The 17,868-nt window shown below is 37.1% G+C and overlaps 1 long non-coding RNA gene across 1 annotated transcript; it reads left to right on the top strand.

Moving 5' to 3' along the window:
• Positions 1–1,576: 1,576 nt before the first annotated feature.
• LOC116857163 lies at positions 1,577–16,733 on the top strand. Its single transcript, XR_004380704.1, has 3 exons — positions 1,577–1,661; positions 7,102–7,296; positions 16,667–16,733. It is a non-coding gene; the product is annotated as an uncharacterized LOC116857163 (long non-coding RNA).
• Positions 16,734–17,868: the final 1,135 nt, after the last annotated feature.

Raw genomic sequence — 17,868 nt, 5'->3', positions numbered from 1 at the left:
GTTTCAGAGGAGAAGCAGCAAAATAATAAATAGTCTTTGCCTACTTCTTAGCTTTTCCTGAAGTGCTTATTAGTTTTTCTTTTAATTATGGAAAAATTCAAATATGAATAAATAAAGAGAAGGGTAAAACGAAGCTGTGTACCTATCACATGAGTTTCCAATTGTTTCCTCTCTCCCAATCTCTTCTGCTATTATATATTTTATGTGTGTGTGTGTGTGTGTGTGTGTGTATCACAGACATACTGTATAATCCATAAACCCCAATGCACTTTGAATAAATATTATTAAAATTATTATTATTTCTTTGGTTTAAAAAAGAGCCGTTTATCTTTAAAAAATCAGTTAAAACTTACTACAGTGGTGTGTCATTTCAACTGATAAAAAATATTTGTCCGTGTCTACTGTGAACAAAAACTAACTTACTCCATGGGGATCTAGAGAGTTTAACTGCTCCTTAGAGACTTTAAACCCACACTCTTTTCAGTGCTCCCCACCTTTGAAAGTATCTGGTGCCTCTCATTTTGAGTCCATTCGGCACTCTCGAGGGGAAATTAATTTGCATTTATTGGTTTTCTCTGGTATAAAAGCACAGTTATTGTTTATCTAGAACTCTCATCTTCAAAATTTAGTTGGTATCACTTCTACTGTTTTATCACTTTTATTTTCTTTGTTCTTATGGAATTATACTTTTATTCCTTTATTTTCATTTTAGTTAATTTCAGGAATAAATAGGTATAAGCCAACCTTGTATGCCCCCACACAAATGCGTAAGCCGTTTTTACTTGGCCTTTGATACTTAAGGTGATGGCACATTCCACATGACAATGGTGGGACTCTCACAAAATCCTCCTCCAGAAAGAGAAGAGGTCAGAAAAATTATATCAGAGAACAGGCAGAAGGAACACATTGCTTATGCCTCTGTTTCCTATTCTATATCTGCTTTCTTTCTTTGTATTCACAAAGCCCTATTCCCAGAACTCTCTTTACATTTTGATTAATAATATATTTGCAATTGGCAGAGAGGCAGAGAAGAATTATAGATATTACATGTGCCCTATGCAGTTTCTTCCTTTTCTGGGAAAATACCACCTACAAAACATACTGTCCTTTTACACTATTTATAATGAACTTTTTTTTAACAACATCTGTCTTGTGAACATGTAAAGTAGGAATTGTGTGTAGATGACATGAAACCGTCAGCTGCGGAACACTGGGGACAAAAACAGGTTGACAGAGTAAGCGGAGAGTGACCTATGATGACATCCAAAGCAGTTGGGACCACTGAGTGAGCCACAGAAATGAACTCTTCTGTTTTGATCTAGTTGTGATTTGATTGATTTGTTTACATGCCATAGAAAACAACCCTGAGTAACCTAAGATTTCCAAAGAGGGGAATTGAAAAACATTGAGTGGCTCCCAGAAAGAAGGTGAGACTGGAGAACTGGGCTTGGAAGCCGGGTGGGAGCAGGGGTTCCCCTGGGAGTCTGGATGCAGGTCTGCTTATCTATTCTGGCTGATGTCATGGGAACAACGGAACTCCAGCTATGTCTCCTTGCCCTCATCACTCGGTGCAAGATTCCCAATCCCTAACAGTCCTCCTGGCTACCTCCTTGTCAGGTGTCTGTCCTTGCCTGTATCAGCCTGAGGAGGAGAAGTATTTGGTAAGAAAGACTTCCAGGGAGCCCCTTCCCCCAACACTGCTTGCTTGCCCTGTGGTAGGACATGGTACCCTGGTTCAGATGCCACCTAGAAACCACACTAGGCAACAGGGTCATTGCCAAAAGGAAACCCGAGTACTACACATCAGGGAGCAGGGCTAGTAGGAAAGCAAAATGCCAAATGATTACTCTGCCCCACTATCTTCTCTTTCTATATAAATCTATTAGTAGATTCCAAGGATGAGTAAACAGCAGATTTTATGAATAAAATAAACAATCAATTGGATTATTATCTCTGTTTTTTAAAGCCTATTCTGCCTTTTAATGCCTAATGACATTCTTAATATTTTGCTAAAATCTTACCGTCTTGTTCTCCCCAAGATTGAAACCTCCCCTGTGTAGCCCTTCTCCACTCTACCTGATCCCCTTCTGCACTCCCAGAAGTACCCTGCACCCAAAAAACTTTGCTCATTCTCCTCACTATTGAAAATATGTGCTTGTGAACAAGTGATGCTGTAGAAATAGTCTATAGGACATTATAACCCTCTTCACTGTGTTTCTTTTTTTAGCCAAAAAGTACAATATTCAAAATTTAAAAGAAAAACATCCAAGCTGGGAATATGTCCCCAAACAAGGCGTTTCCAAGTGTGAAGCATGTTGCCTAATAATAATATGTCATATATGTAGATAACCCTCTTACTGGTTGTCAGAACATTATGCATTACATTCATTCATTCTACCAATACTTACTGAGCCCCTATTATGTGCCAGACATCGTCAAAGCCTAAGTATGTCCTGAAGGTAGTGCCACAAGATTTGCTGCAAGATCGAAGGTGGGGTATGAGAAAAAAAGAAGTCAAGCCCCCAAGTCCTTGAAAGGTAGGTAGAGCCAGTGACAGGAGAAAATCAGGAATTGAATCCTGAAAAAGCGAAGTCTGAGAATCTTTTTAGATGTCCAAGGATAAATGGTATAAAGGAAATTGGACTTGAGTGGAGAGATTAGGTTAAAAATACATATATTTGGAAGTTGTCTGCACATTACTGGTATTTGAAGCCATATGCTTAAGGGCATAACAAGGGGAAAATATAGACAGAGGAAAGATGGAGTCCAAAGTCCAACCCCCATGTTATCTCAGGGCTAAGAGACGAGGGCCAGGAGAAAAGAGGAAACCAGGAGCATGTAGAGTCCTGGAAAACAAGTGAAGAAAGGATTTCAAAAAAGAGAAGGGATGGCCTTTGTTAAATGTTGATGTTAGGTCAAGTCTGAGGAGAACTAAAAAACTGACAGTTGAGATTGCACAGCAATGGAGATAAGAGGAGTGTTTGGAGGCAGGAGGAGGGGAAGGGAGGCTCACTGGAGGAGTTTGAAGGAGAAAAACAGAGGAATTGGAAAACAGCAAGTATAACCCCACTTTTAAGGAGTTTCATTAGTAAAAGGTTTCAGAGACATGGGAAGTATCCTGAAAAGAAAGAGCCAAGAGAAGAGGACAACTAACAAAAGGCATTTTAATGTAGGAGAAATGATAGCACTTTTCTCTGCCAAAAGAAGAGGTCCAGGAGAAGAAAAAAGCGTCTGTTATGTAAGAAAGAGGTAGAACTGTTGCATCAAGGATTTGGGTAAACCATTAAGGGGGTGGTGTTTGCAGGAGAACAGAGACTCCATCCACAGTAACAGGAAAGTAAATGGAGCAAATAGACACAGATACACAGGTGGGTATGGTGGTGGGTTTCAGAGAAGTTCTATTTGGGCTGATTCTGTTAACTCAGTGGAATAGGAAGCAGCAGTCACAGTGGGGGTCCTGGGTGGTTTCTCGGAGAGCACTATGTTTAAATGGAGATTATAAGTCTGTTATTACTGTAATGACAGAATCTGGGATATTTGGAAAGAGACTAAGGGAGGGTACAGAGGAAGCACAGGAGGAGAGTCAAAGAACAGAGAGTGAAGCTTTACCTCCTCCTACCAACACTCCTTGCATTTGTCTCCCACCCCCACACACCCCCACACCTCCACCTCCAGAAGGACACTCAATACTAGAGCATCTCTTCACTTTGCAAGGAATTAGCAGTTAGCTAATTCAACCATCGACCTTATTAAGATCCCTTCTCAAGGTATTTAAACTCGTTTCCTCTGCCTAGAACACTATGCTCTTAGATCTTTGCATGGATCTCTCATCATTCGGATTTCACTTCTAATATCTTTTTCTCAGAGACCATCCCAGACCACCTGCTATAGTCCAAATATTCCTGTCCCCTCAAAGCTTGAAACTCATCTGATTATCTCTCTAGGTCTCAGGGCGGGGGGGTTTGTATGTAAAATTAGGAGACAGGAGACTTTGATCTAACTCTAAGTAATCCTTATTCCTATTTTCAAACATTAGGATAGTTTATGATTATATGAATTCAATATATAAATTATTTCAAGCCTTACACCCAGTGTCTTCCTCGTTGCTTTCGTTTGGACACACCCTTCTTGTGACTGAGAGCTGTCATCTGGTTCCCTGTCGTTTCTTAATCCTGGTGCTTGTATCTGTTTCCTGAGGCTTCTGTAACAAACTGCCACCAGCTTGCTTGCTTAAAACAACAGAAACACCCCTGGGGCAAATAATACATTATATGTTAATTAAAAAAAAAAGCCATACACACACACACACACACACACGCGCGCGCGCGCAAATAGAAACTTATTCTCAGAGTTGTACAGGCCAAGTCCTAAATCAGTAGCACCGAGCTGGAATCGAGCCGTCCTCAGGGCTATCTTCTAGAAAGGCTCTAGGGGAGAATCCGCCCCTTGCCTCTTCCATCTTCCAGTGACTCCTGGCAGTCCTTGGCTTGTGGTGGCATATTTCCAATTTCTGCCTCTGTCTTCATATCACTTTCCCCTCTTCTGTTCCAATCTTCCCCTTCCTCCTTCCTATACAGATTCATGTGATTACCTTTAGGGTCCAGCCTGATAATCCAAGATAATCTACACGCCTAAACAGCCTTCACTTAATCACATCTGCAAAGACCCTGTTGTATTATATATTACAAATTTTTCATTTTTGAATCTGGAATCATTTAAATATTTTAACACTTTGATTCAATGGTATGCTGAAGCTGGCTCATATCAGCTCGTGGAGTTGATGGTTAATTTTTCAGGAATTTTGTGAATGGTTGTCCAACACAGCCATCATGAAAAAGTGAAGTACATACGTTCATAATTAGAGGAGTCGTATCTAAAACAATGGTCGTAAATAACCAAAGCTCACTGGGTCGCAGGAATTGTACTAGATTTTACTATTTCATTTCTCTTGAAGTTGTCCATCATGTCTGTATGATGGAAATAGTATATAATGGTATGCTCTGACACATCTCTTTCAAACTCTGCATTTAGTAATTTCATGTTAGTAGCCTGAAATTGCTCATGGTAGGTAGCACAGAAATCAGCACAGTTAACAAATTGGGGCTTTTTAAAAAAACTGTGACGTACTCTTAAAATCACTATAGAAGCTACATAATCTTTAAGTCGAAAACCAAGAAAAGCTTAAGGAATTGTTTTCAGGGAAAAATATCCTTTTAGGTTTCAGGAGAGACTTTCTATGTCTTCGGTAAAGATGTTGTGAAATAGCCATTTTTTCCTTAAAAACTTTATGGGAGCACTCTGCTAGAAGGGCTAAGCAAAGTGAATTAGATGTAAGTCTGTTAGAACTAATTCACTGCTCAAGAAAAGAGATCAGCAGAAAGTAGAGGGAGATAACATTTAGTAAGCTAATAAGATGATTGAGTTTTCTGACAGGGTTAATTCATTTGTAATAATGAAGAGGATCTGGACCTACTGGAGGAGAAACAAGCTTTTACTATATAGAAAAGTGTTTACATTACATAAATCTATTGCTGCAATTTCAATCTTTCTTTGAAAAAAACTAAAGCTTTCATAGGCTAATCATCTTCCTTATCTTCTTATTCTGCCTAATTAGTAATTATAAATTGCCTATTTTAAAACAGGATCTAGGACACAATGAGAACTTTTAAAAAGTTAAATCAAGCTGGGCTAAGTGCCCAGAAAAAATAAAAATTTAGTTTAACACTCCTGGGATTTCTATGTATGTCCGTGTGTCTATGATTGGGTTTATTAGACAGCACTAATTGAAAATAAAAGATAAAATACCTGGAAATTAAACCTCAAATAATGTTAGTAAGTGATAAGAAAGCATTTTTTTAATCAGAATTCAATGGACAGAAAAATGGTCTATCAACTAACTTCATTCAAGTTTTCCTTGAAAGAAATTTAAGGTGTTCAACTTGCCTACCGGTTGAAAGTTAATACCTAGAGACAGAAACTTCACTCCCTAAATCCAGTACTAAGAAACACGCTTATTAATGGAGTCAGGGCTAGAAAAAGTTGTAAGGGAGAGAAAATAGGAGTTAAATCACGAAAGTAAAAAGCCAAAGCAAAACTTCTAGCAAATGGAGCAGAAAGAGAAAAAGAGAATGGGGAACATGCAGGATTTAGAATTTGTTTTGAGGAATATTCCTCAGATGAGCATCACAGCAGGGTGTCTCCCTGTCCTTTGAGTAATTTGACTAGCCACAATCCTCAGCTGTTTAAGTGGATAATCTTCTTAAAGACTGGCTTTGCTTTTCCAGAGTGCCCAGCAGAGTGCTCTGTGGTCAGTGACACCCGATAATTTATCAGCTAATTACTTAGTATTTGTTCCGAAAATGTCAGAGGCTCTGCTGGATCAAACCCAAAGGGCTAAACTAGTGAGAATTCAGACCCTAGAATTATCCATGACCCCCAAAGTCTATCTGTATTAGACACTTTCCAAGAGAAATTCTACTCAAAAGAGAATCAGCTGGAAGGGAAGAAACCCCTCACGTTGGCCAGAGATAAAAAGAGTTACACATGTACATGAGAACTACGGCGTGTAGTACGTTAGTTAGAATATTGTTTGCTTTTGTTTTTAATGCTATCTTGACCTAGTTTTGATGCCCCAGCTGGCGGCTGGTCAATTTCTCTTCCTGAGGTGCTGATTAAAACCACAGCCCACCCACTCCCAGCATGGGACTCCTACCCTCCAGCACCACTATTCACCTAGCCAGGTACCAAACAGGGAGAGATCCCAGGCTCTGGAGCCTATGAAATTACTCCAATTAGCCAATACACAAGGAACCCCCAACCTAGATAACTCTACCCCACTTGCCACACGTAAGCTGCCCTCAAAACAGTTGTCGCATTACAATAGAAAAGCATTAAGATAAAGGAAGTAACACTATCAATGACAATAACTACAGTAGATATATTTTTAATCAATATTTTTTCAAAACTATGTGTTTTTATCCATATATGTATCGATCTATCTATATGTAAATAAATTAAACCTCAACAATGAAAGTAATGAAGAAATAGCTCAGGGAGTTACATCCCTGGACATCACCTCGGAGAGCTGTTCTTCCATCCTAGCCACCAGCCAGAAGAGAGCAGCTCCAGAAGGAAGAGCTGATAAATTGTAAAAAGGACAAGGCTTTTGTAAAATTGCCCAGCGCTCTTGTCATGGTTGTGACTTCTGCATCCCATCTTTAATCTCTCAAAGCTCATCTTAATCTTCTAAGATTTTGAAGGCCAAAGAAGCATTTTGATCTATTCTAGGAGCTAGAGGTAGGTAACTATTAGCAATGGGGAAGTAACCCCATATATATATATATATATATATAGAGAGATATATATATATATATATATATATATATATATATATATATATATCTCCCTTAATTTCCCTGATTCTTAGTTCTCATCTGTAAAACCTGAATAATGGTCTCTAGGTCATTAGATTAATAGAGCTGACAAATGTATAGTAGTATATCTGGTTCTTGAAACAATAACCTTTAGCCCATGGTAGCTATGTCAAAATTAAAATTCTGCTACTAAATATCACTTAATCCTTCCAGTCAGCTTTCATACCCACTCTTCCATTTTAGGCTTCTGGCTCTTACCCTACCAAATCCTTTTCACTTCATCAAGCAGTAACTAATCCACTCCAGTGTCTCTTTTCTTCCAATTACTCTGTGTATCTCTTCCTGGTGTGTTGTTAAGGAAATACTGATTTCTACTGCTTCAAGGTCAGACTCCACTTCCTCACTTCCAAGCTTCCAGTTTCCTAGTTTCTTTCACCATCGATTTCCACAGCTATACATCTGGCCAGCTGATCCCAGTCCCTGAAACATGATTCTACTAAAGGGAAAAATTGAGCTGCTGCCCTATAGTGCCTTGCATGGGCCATTCTTAGTCTCACTACTATGCTTTTTCCTGTTCTGTAACATCTTCCTGGAAGGTTCTTGAAAGAAATCTTACTCAATTTCCTAGGCCAGTTCAATTATATGTTTTCCATACATTTCTTCTGTCCCTTCAAGATTATCTCTACTTGTCTTTACTTACCCCTGCCTTCTTTGCACTTGTGTTATGTTTTGTTAAGACCCATATGATCTGGAAATGTATTTTACATCCCCAAGAAAATTATAAACATGATGAAGCAAAAAATGATACCATTCACACACACACACACACACACACACACACACACACACACAAAATGATACCATTCACTCTCTTGGTGGCTTAGTGCTTGGCACTAAAACTGTTCATTAAAAATTTGATTGTCTGAAAATAACATGCCTAAAATGAAAACTGGCATTTATGGAAAATTTGCTTTGTGTCCAGCACATGCCTTTTATATGTAATCATCATTGCCTGAAAGACCTATTTTGATGGTTATAAATTACTGCCCTTTACAGATGAAGAATCTATGGCTGTGCAACATTAAGTCATGTGCCCAGAGCTGTAGCATCACTGAGCTCAGCAACTGCCATTTACTTAGACTCTGCCTTTCTCTCTTGAATCTTCCTCCAAGTATACAGCAGTGGACCAGACATATTGGTCTTTCTCTTCTCCTTGGATGAGTCCAAGTTCACTCCCATCTCAGAATTCTTTCACTCTTGTTCCTTCTTGAAAAGGTCTTCCTCTGTATCTTCACATCATAGTCTCACTCTCATGACTGAATCTTCAATGCAATGTTAATCTCTTCAGATTTCCAAACCACCTGAGCCACAGTGGTTCCCAATTACTTCCCACCATATCATACTATGTAATCTTCTTCATAACACTAATGAAGGTCCCAAATTATCTTTTTTTTTTTTTTTTGAAAGGGAGAGAGTGAGAAAGAGAGAGAGCATGAGCAGCAGGCAGGGGTGGGGGTAGGGAGGCAGAGAGAGAGAGACTTTCAAGAAGACTCCACACTTAGTGCAGAAGAACCCCATGTGGGCCTCAATCTCAGGATCCTGAGATCATGACTGGAGCCAAAATCAAGAGTTGGACGCTTAACTGACTGAGCCACCCAAATGACCCTGCTATTATGTATTAGTTATAAACAAAACAATATCCCCGTCATTATAGAATTCTGTATATTTCACTTAGACTGCCCAGGCAAAGGCTTGCTCTCTGTCTTTAAGACGTGCTTCCTGAAAATACAAACCTAGGTCATGGAAATAGTTAATATCTTCCATTTTTAACTTAAAAAATCTATTATAAACTTTTTTTGTTCTATTTGCCTTTTAATAATATTTTCCTCTTTGCATGCAAAATAACGAAATTCTTTAAATTATAGAAATTATCATGAACCATATAAAATGTTGTCTTTGCAGACAGAAAGTGGTATAAAATTGCGATTTCATGCAGTTCCATCAGACGGACTAGCTCTAGAGATCTGTAATCTCTAGACCCCATCTGCAGTTTCCTAGACCCCAGATTGCTGTCCTCTGAGTTATCAGACTTGGGAGAAAAATTACCCTCTATGAAGTTGCTTTCTACACCACTCAAAATAAAAGTCATGTGCTAAAGAGAGTTCTGGTTTACCTTTGCTACATTTTATGGAACTATATGTTGTGAAATAGTTAAACATTAGCTTGATTGTGTAGATAAAAAAGGGAAAACACTTTGAAATAGGCATGGTTAATGGCTCCTTTTTAAAAGCAAAATCTAACTATAGGCACATACTCACTGAGACACAGTGCATCCATCAACCTTAGAAAAAGGTTTCTGGTCTGAGTATTGACATGCCAGATAGCGGCAGAGCTCACGATAATGGAGCAGCTTTATTCCTAGAGTGATGTTTTTAACTAGGACTTCATCGATGTGCGAGGTTTCCTGAGAGAAAATAACAGATCAAAAATGGTTGATTTCTCAGGTTTCCAGGAGATTTTTTTTCCTTGACAAATTATGCAGAATTTTCCTATAGGTCACTAGATTTCATTAACTCTACCTTCAGACAATTCTAAATTATTTGTGCAGATTATCCAATTTGTGGATTATTTGTAGCATTCATTTTAATTTTGACTTGTCTATACCTAACAACTGACCCAGTTCTGAATCAACCCCTTTCCCTGGACATCTACCAACATGAACTCAGGAAATAACAGCTTAAGTAAATCCAAATTAAGAAGGCAAATATTTCTAATTTAATGTTGTACAATATGACCCACTCTAAAATAAAATATTTTGAAATTTTGTATTATATTGGGTCATTTGTGATTCTATATTCTTTCACTCGGGTGTGATTTACCATATTTATTTTGAATGTTTTGACTCAAGATTCCAAATGTTTATCACCTTCAAAGAATTACATGTGCAGTTGAGATACACTTAGAAGAAGTATCACAGGATAAGTTTAATACTGTATGATTTAGATTATAATCATGGTTTACTGAGATAGAACGGTAAACTTCTCTAGCCACCAATTTTATACAGATCAGAACTAAAGTCTTAATAAAAGCACCAGAACATGAATGATATTGCTAAGAACTACACTGAAGAAGTAAAACAAGAACTAAAGAAATAAAAAAGAAACCTAACACTGATTAAAGCGCAGCTCATTGAAGTTCATTGATTAAACCACAGTTCATAACAAATGAGAAAGGTTCTTTTCAATTCATAGAATACTTTCAAATTTAGGTGCTCCTGGAGGTTGTTCTCAATCTAGGATTTTATGTATTTGAATTTTAAAAGCCTGATATTGTCAGGTTTTTCTCGCTCAGCCAGAAGTTTCTATGAATATCTCCCCAAGGAAGATTCTTTATAGGTTGAATGTTTTGAAAGCCCCCTCAGAAACAGGACCTGGTACCTGAGACAGAGAAACACATGTGGAACTTCTTGCAGGAAACAAGAAGGGAAAGGTATTTTTAATAGAACTTGATGTTTCATGGCAGAAGGGTAGTGGCAAAACTAAAAAGACCTGGAGGAAATACACAAGCTTTGTGGAGCTGTGTGCTAAATTATACATCGTTACGAGCTGAATTAGGCCCCTATGGCCCAATTCATGTTGAACTCCTAAACTCCAGTACAGAAGAATCTGCTCTTACTTGGAGGTAGTTTATTCAAAGGACAAATCAAGCTAAAATGAGGTCATTAGGGTAGGCCCTCATCTAATATTACTGGCATCCTTATATAAGTGCAGGGGAGTCATTTCTGGGGAATGTAAAGAGCTTCTGAATTCTGCATATTAACGAGCATGTAATAAAGAGAATACAAGTTGACAGCAGACACTTGAGGTATTCTACTTTCTCTTTGCTTCATACCGTACCATGAAGAGAAGTACATCATGGGAAGCAAAATATATAGCTTCCCTCTAACCTCCCTCTTCTTCCTTTTCACGCCTTCATTTCCCTTTCTAAGTTTCTCTACTTCTGTAGCACCCTGTAGTAGAATGATTCTGAACCATAAAATTAGGTGAGTATGTAAATGCCAGTTCTGCCACCTGTAAGTTACTTAAATTCTCTGAGCCACAGTTTCATGATGTAAACCAGTATAAAACTTGCTTTAAAAGTCTCCGTCATTAGGGGTGCCTGGTGGCTCAGTTGGTATAGTGTGCAACTTTTGATCTTGGGGTTGTGTGTTCGAGCCTCACATTGGGGGCAGAGATTACTTGAAAATAAAATATTAAAAAAAAGTTTTATATATAAAAAAGTCTCCATCAATAAATAAGAGGAATAGAAAATAGAATAAATGACACTACAAGGAAGCAACCAGCCAAATGGAAATTGTGGGATACTCCACAAGCTAAATGGCCAGGTTTCCTTTACAAATAAATGGCATAAAAAAGGACAAAGTGACATTTAAAGATTAAAAAGAGAGAGAGACACATCAACCAGATGATGTGTGTGCAACTTATGTTTGGATTCTGATTTAAACAAACCAACAATAAAAAGTTTTGTTTGTTTTGGTGAATTGAGGAAATTTGAATACAAATGGGTATTAGGTAATGTTAGCAACTAATTATTTGGGGCTTTGGGCATGTAATTGCTATGGTCTGAATGTGTTTTCAGAAAAATCATACATTGAAATCCTAATGCCCAAAGCAATGATATTGAAAAGTGGAGCCTTTGGGAGGTGACTAGATTATAAGGTTGGAGTCCCCATGAATGAGATCAGTGCTTTTATAAAAGAGACTTGAGAGAAACCACTCACTCTCCTTCCATCATATGAGGATACAAGAAGTTCATGAAAATAAGAATCAGTCTTCTAAAGAATTCTGAGGGGGGGAAATTTTTAAAATACTTGGAAGTCAATTCCAGTGATAATCGTTCCTATAAAAACATGGATGTGGCTACCAAAATACCAGAGGAAAATTCAAAATCTTAAGTTTCAATTATTTCAATTATTAAATTAAATTTCAATTATTAAATTAAAAATACTGAAAACAAATGAACTATGCAATAAAATCAGGAAACAAGGAAACAAAAACAAAAGAAGCAAAAGAAAAGACATGAGATTTCATAAGAATAAAAACATAAAATGCACTAATTGGAACAGAAAAATAACAATGTTTTAAGTAAAACCAAGACTTGATTCTCTGAAAATAGGAATTAATTAGACAAAACTCTAGTAAGACTAAAAAGATAACATATGTAAAACATTAAGCACAACATTGGAGTTATTATCATTTACACAAATATTTTTAAGATTTTAAGCAAAAACTTTATACAACTTTTTGCTAAGTTAATGAAATTTGTGAAAGTAGTTGACCAAATCTGGCTCAAAATGTTATCAGATCCACGGAATGTGAGAAATTAGAATAGTTATCAAAGAATCACCCCTCAAAATAGTATGGGGCTTTTGTCTTTCCAAAAGATAAGCTCTATTTATTATCTGTTCCGTGGACAAATCATTCTTGCCTGTCTTTAAAATGATACTTTTTTTTTAAAGATTTTATTTATTTATTTGACAGACAGAGATCACAAGTAAGCAGAGAAGCAGGCAGAGAGAGATGGGGAACAGGCTCCCTGCCCAGCAGAGAGCCTGATGCAGGGCTCCATCCCAGGACCCTAGGATCATGACCTGAGCTGAAGACAGAGGTTTTAACCCACTGAGCCACCCAGGCGCCCCCAAAAACATACAAAAACATACTTTAAAAACATACAAAAGCAAAGAAAATATCACAATCCATTTTTCAATGGATTACCCAATGAAAGAAGTATCAGGGAAATAAAATAGTAGAACAAACTATTTTAGTAATACGATTATAAAGTACCCTTTAAGAAAAATTAACAAATAGAATCCAGCAAAGTTTTAAAAGTTTAACACCCTGTGACCAAGTAAAGATCATCTCCAGAATGCAAAGATGGCTTCATCTTAGGAAGTCTAGCAATAGAATTCATCAAATTAATATGCCTGTGGATAAAAATGATATGATCATCTCAATAGATGCACATAACTCTACAAAACTTCATAAATTTAATAAAATTCTATAAAAATTCAGAGTAAAAAGTCCTAGTAAAATAAGATTATAAAAACAGTTTCTTACCATAATGGAACTGAATAATCGATTGATAATCAAATGTGAAAATCTGTCACAAATCAACATCCAGGATTCTGCAGAATGGCAGGCAGTAGTCATTCCTGTTAGAACCACAATAAAAAAGAATGCTTGTTAACATCGTTCTGGAAGTACCAGCAGTGAATCATTAAGCAGAGTGGAAAATTATGAATATTAGAGATGAGGTAGCAAAGCTATCATTACGATTATCTACCTGGACAACACAAAGGAAACAGATGAAATTTGACCGCAACTCTTAGGGAAGTTCACAAATATGTCTAGTTACAAAATTAACACACACAACTCAATTCCTTTCCTAGATAATAACCTTTGAGAATCTGGAAATGGAAAATGCTTCTACTTATAATAAAACCAAAATATAAAATGACCAGGAGAAAATATTTTAGATACACCGTATTTTTATGAAAGAAAGCTACAAAATTCACTAAGGAATGTAAAAGAATATATAAATACATTTATACACCATGTGTCTGATATAAAGCTTCAATACTGGAGAGATTTCATGTTGTTCAAAATTAATGAATAAATGTAACCAAATCATGTGTCATTTAACATAATAGTTAAATGCACAGACTTTGGAGACAGCTGAGTTAGAATCCCAGAGCCACCTCTTACTGTGAGACGTTGGGCAAGTTACTTTACCTCCCTGAGCTTATTTATTCAGCTTTAAAATAGTCATAAAGGAATATCTATCTTGAAGGATTGCTTTGGAGATTAAATAAAACAGTACATGTACTATCTTTAGCACATGCCTCTACTCTAGAGATTAATAATGTTGGGTATTGTAATCATTATTACTTCACTCTGGCCAAGGGGTCTTACACATTTTCTATAAAGGGTAAGTGATAAATATTTCAGTCTTTCAGGCTACATTATTCCTTACTTATGTTATTCTTTGTTGCTTATTTGTTTACATTCCTATAAAAACATAAAAAATAATCCGTAATAGAAGTCTGCTTAAGAAACAGGTCATGGTGGGGGGGCGCCTGGGTGGCTCAGTTGGTTGAGCATCTACCTCTTGGTTTCAGCTCAGGCGATCTCAGGGTGGTGAGATCCAGTTCCATGTTGGGCTCCACACTCAGAAGGGAGTCTGTGATTCTCTCTCCCTCTGCACTTCTTCCCACCACTCTCTCTCTCTCTCCCTCTCTTTCCTTCCCTCTTTCTCTCTCAAATAAAGAAATAAACAAAATCCTTAAAATATTCATTTAAAAAAAAAAGGACCACGGACCGGGTTTGGCATGTGGGCTACTGTTTACAGAACCATGTTCTAAACTAGTAAAACAAATTTGTTCTCACTGATAGAGAAATGCAAATTAAGTGAAAGTTATCAAGTGGGTAAAGATTTTTTTTAATACCCCGTTTTATGAAGATATGAGAAAATGGGCACAGAGGTACACTGCTGATAAATTCTTGACTGGTGGACACTTGATGCATTCAAAGACTTAAAGTATGTATTTTCTTTCACCAGTCTATTTCTGGAAATATTTCCTGAAGAAATAATTGGAGACATTCTCATATGTTTGAATAAGGATATTTAGCACAGGGATGGTCCTAACATTGAAAATCAGTAACTATTTAAACGTCTAGCCATAGAGAATGGATTAAATAAAATACAGTGCCTCCATACAATGGAATAATATGCAAATATTAAAAATAATGTTAAAGCATATAGTGCCTTTTTCGAAAAACAAAAGACTGAAATAGTGCCATCAACAACTAATCCAAGGGAGGTGGTGGAAAAGCCAGTTAAATAACTCTGCATTTAAAGCCTCATCCTGGGGTGACTCTGGGTCTCTCTATGAAAGGCTGGGCATCACCTTCTGTGGTTACCGCAGAAGAAAAACAAACAAACAAACAAACAAACAAACAAAAAAGCAGCCACAAAGTACAACAGTGGCAGTCTACCAGGACCAAATTCCTTCATTTTTTTAGGCACCGTGCTTTTTAAAACTCTTTTGTAAATGTGGAGATTCAATGCCATTTTTCTTTTAGTTTTTCTTAAAGACTTAATACTCTATTTAAGGCCAGTGAAAAACACAAAGAATTCACGGCATAGCACTATCCTTTTCTGGGAGACTCCTTTGGTTGTCCAATTTCTTTATACACAACATATGCTCAGAACTTTGAGTTTGGGTGAGATTACTCCAAGACTGGAAAAACCATGAAGTAAGCACAATTTACCACCACTTATTATAGTAATCTATCGTTGACATTTCAGCATGATTTCTGCAAACGACATCCATTTCCTAACCCCAGTTACTCAGACCTGCACTATCAGAGCTAGATCATCTATTTCATTGTCTAGTGAATTCGTGCCCCACAGATGAGTAGTAGTAGCGTGGTACTTGTCCAGGGTAACTGGTGAGATTTTAAACTTGGCTTCCAGCGACCAAGGATGCAGTTGAAACACTGTCTCTGTTTAGTAGTTGGACTTGAGGCACCTTGGCAGGCTGTTTGGGCAGGTTAACAAAAAAGTCTTTAATGTGGGCTACCCGCAAGGAAGGCTTCATTGTAGAGAAATCTACATTCAGGTATAATAGGTGACGTTAATAGCATTAAAAGATCTTATAAAAATTTATATCTTAATAGGCCCCTCTGCAACCTGTACCTTGCCCTGAATAAGGAGATAAAATCGTGGCTGAAACTTCCCATCTAGATTGCCTGTGAAAATTTACAGCGGCTTCGTCATGTCTTTTTTTTTTTAAGGTCCTGGCATTTACCAAGTTTGTTTTTAGTTTTCTTTTCTAAGAGTTCCCTACATCCTTCCCCTTTTCTGCCTTCTCGTCCCCCAATTCCCACTCCACCCAGTCCCTCCTTAACCAAGGAGAAAACAGAGACAACCAGGCTCGTAGGGATTTTGTTTTTTTTTTTTTTAATTCATCTATCTAACATAGCGAATGCACTAGAGGTTAATTAGATGAGCACATTTTATGATGCAAAAGAATAAGAATATCGGAGTCATTCAAGGACGAAGGGGGTGGAGAAAATCAGGCAGGAGGATGGTAAGAAAAAAGGAAAGGAAAAAAAATGCAAAATGAGCAAACAGAAGTGGTAAAGCTACAGGACCTTTGGTATGATTCTTTGATGAGCAATTGTATGCATGACCTTCAGAGGAAACTTACCTATTTCACGATTTGTTGACAGGCTGGTGTGTGACATTTTGACTAAAGGACCTAGTTACATTGTGAAGAGAGGAAAGTACCCTTTAGGTAAGGAATATAAACAAATGTCTTCAACTCAGACATTTTTGAAAGAACTCAGGAGACTCCTGCTAAAGTGCATGCGGGTGACATCCTGTAGCTGCTTTCAAAAAGAAAGATATTTGAGAACCTATGAGCTTGGTGCTAACTCATTTTCTCAGATTTCAGTAGAAAAATAGAGTAGATCTAATACAAGAATTAGAAAAACACAGCTACTCTAAAGAAAGAGAATTTAGGAAACAAAAAAGGCAAGAGGAGTATGAATGGAATTTATAAATTTCAACCTGGTTTAAAAATATATACAGATACACTTAAAATTTCCAATTCAGAATAGAGATAACAAAGGGAAGTTGATATTTCTGCTAATCACTACTATAAAGGACATTTGGTATGTTCCTGCTTCAAAGGTACTGTTTAAGAAAAATTAGAATATTTGACAGAGATTGAAATCTCTAAGGAGAAAGTTATGAAACATCTTGAGAAAATTTGAGCTCACTAGAACAGCAGGAGTGGATGACATTTAGCAATTAACTCCAAGGAAATAAAGAAATGCGCAATTGCAAAAATGCTGATAGGTTTTGCATAAAACAAAGTAATCTATTTTGGCCTTGAACAGCTGTTAAAAGCTCCTTCAAAGTCACTAACTAGTAAACAGCTGAGAATTCTTTTCTATCATCTATGTGCTGGAGGGAAGAAAGAAAGAGAGAGAGAGAGAGATAGAGAAAAGGGTAAGCTTCATACTTTACAGAGATTTGTAGGTTTTTAATAAATGACCCGAGAGAAGGCTTTGTAGGCCTGGTTTTTGGCTTCTTCTCCAAAGGGAATGCACTTGCTGCATAATTCTATCCAGCACATAAACCTTCCCTTGAATCATCAGGTCCTGCAAGATGAACATCCTGGACATTTATGAATTAGATGCTCTAATGGGCATCTCAAATTCTCTTGCTAAATATTTTATCTCATATAAAAGGAAATTCATTAAAAGTATGTTAGGCATTCTTTTATTAGAATAATGTTGGATAGTTGATATCAAAGAAGAGCTATATTTTAAATGATTTAAATTCTTTATTGCTCTTTACAAGCCAAAAGTCATTATCAACTAGCTAAGGGCTCCATTTAATCACAAGTAAATATAGTAAGGCAATC

Source organism: Lontra canadensis, unplaced genomic scaffold (assembly GCF_010015895.1).
Source record: "Lontra canadensis isolate GAN:19392208 unplaced genomic scaffold, GSC_riverotter_1.0 scaffold119, whole genome shotgun sequence".
NCBI classification, from domain to species: Eukaryota; Metazoa; Chordata; class Mammalia; order Carnivora; family Mustelidae; genus Lontra; species Lontra canadensis.
Note: the sequence above shows the minus strand (reverse complement) of the source record. Positions and strands in the feature narration are given on the sequence as shown.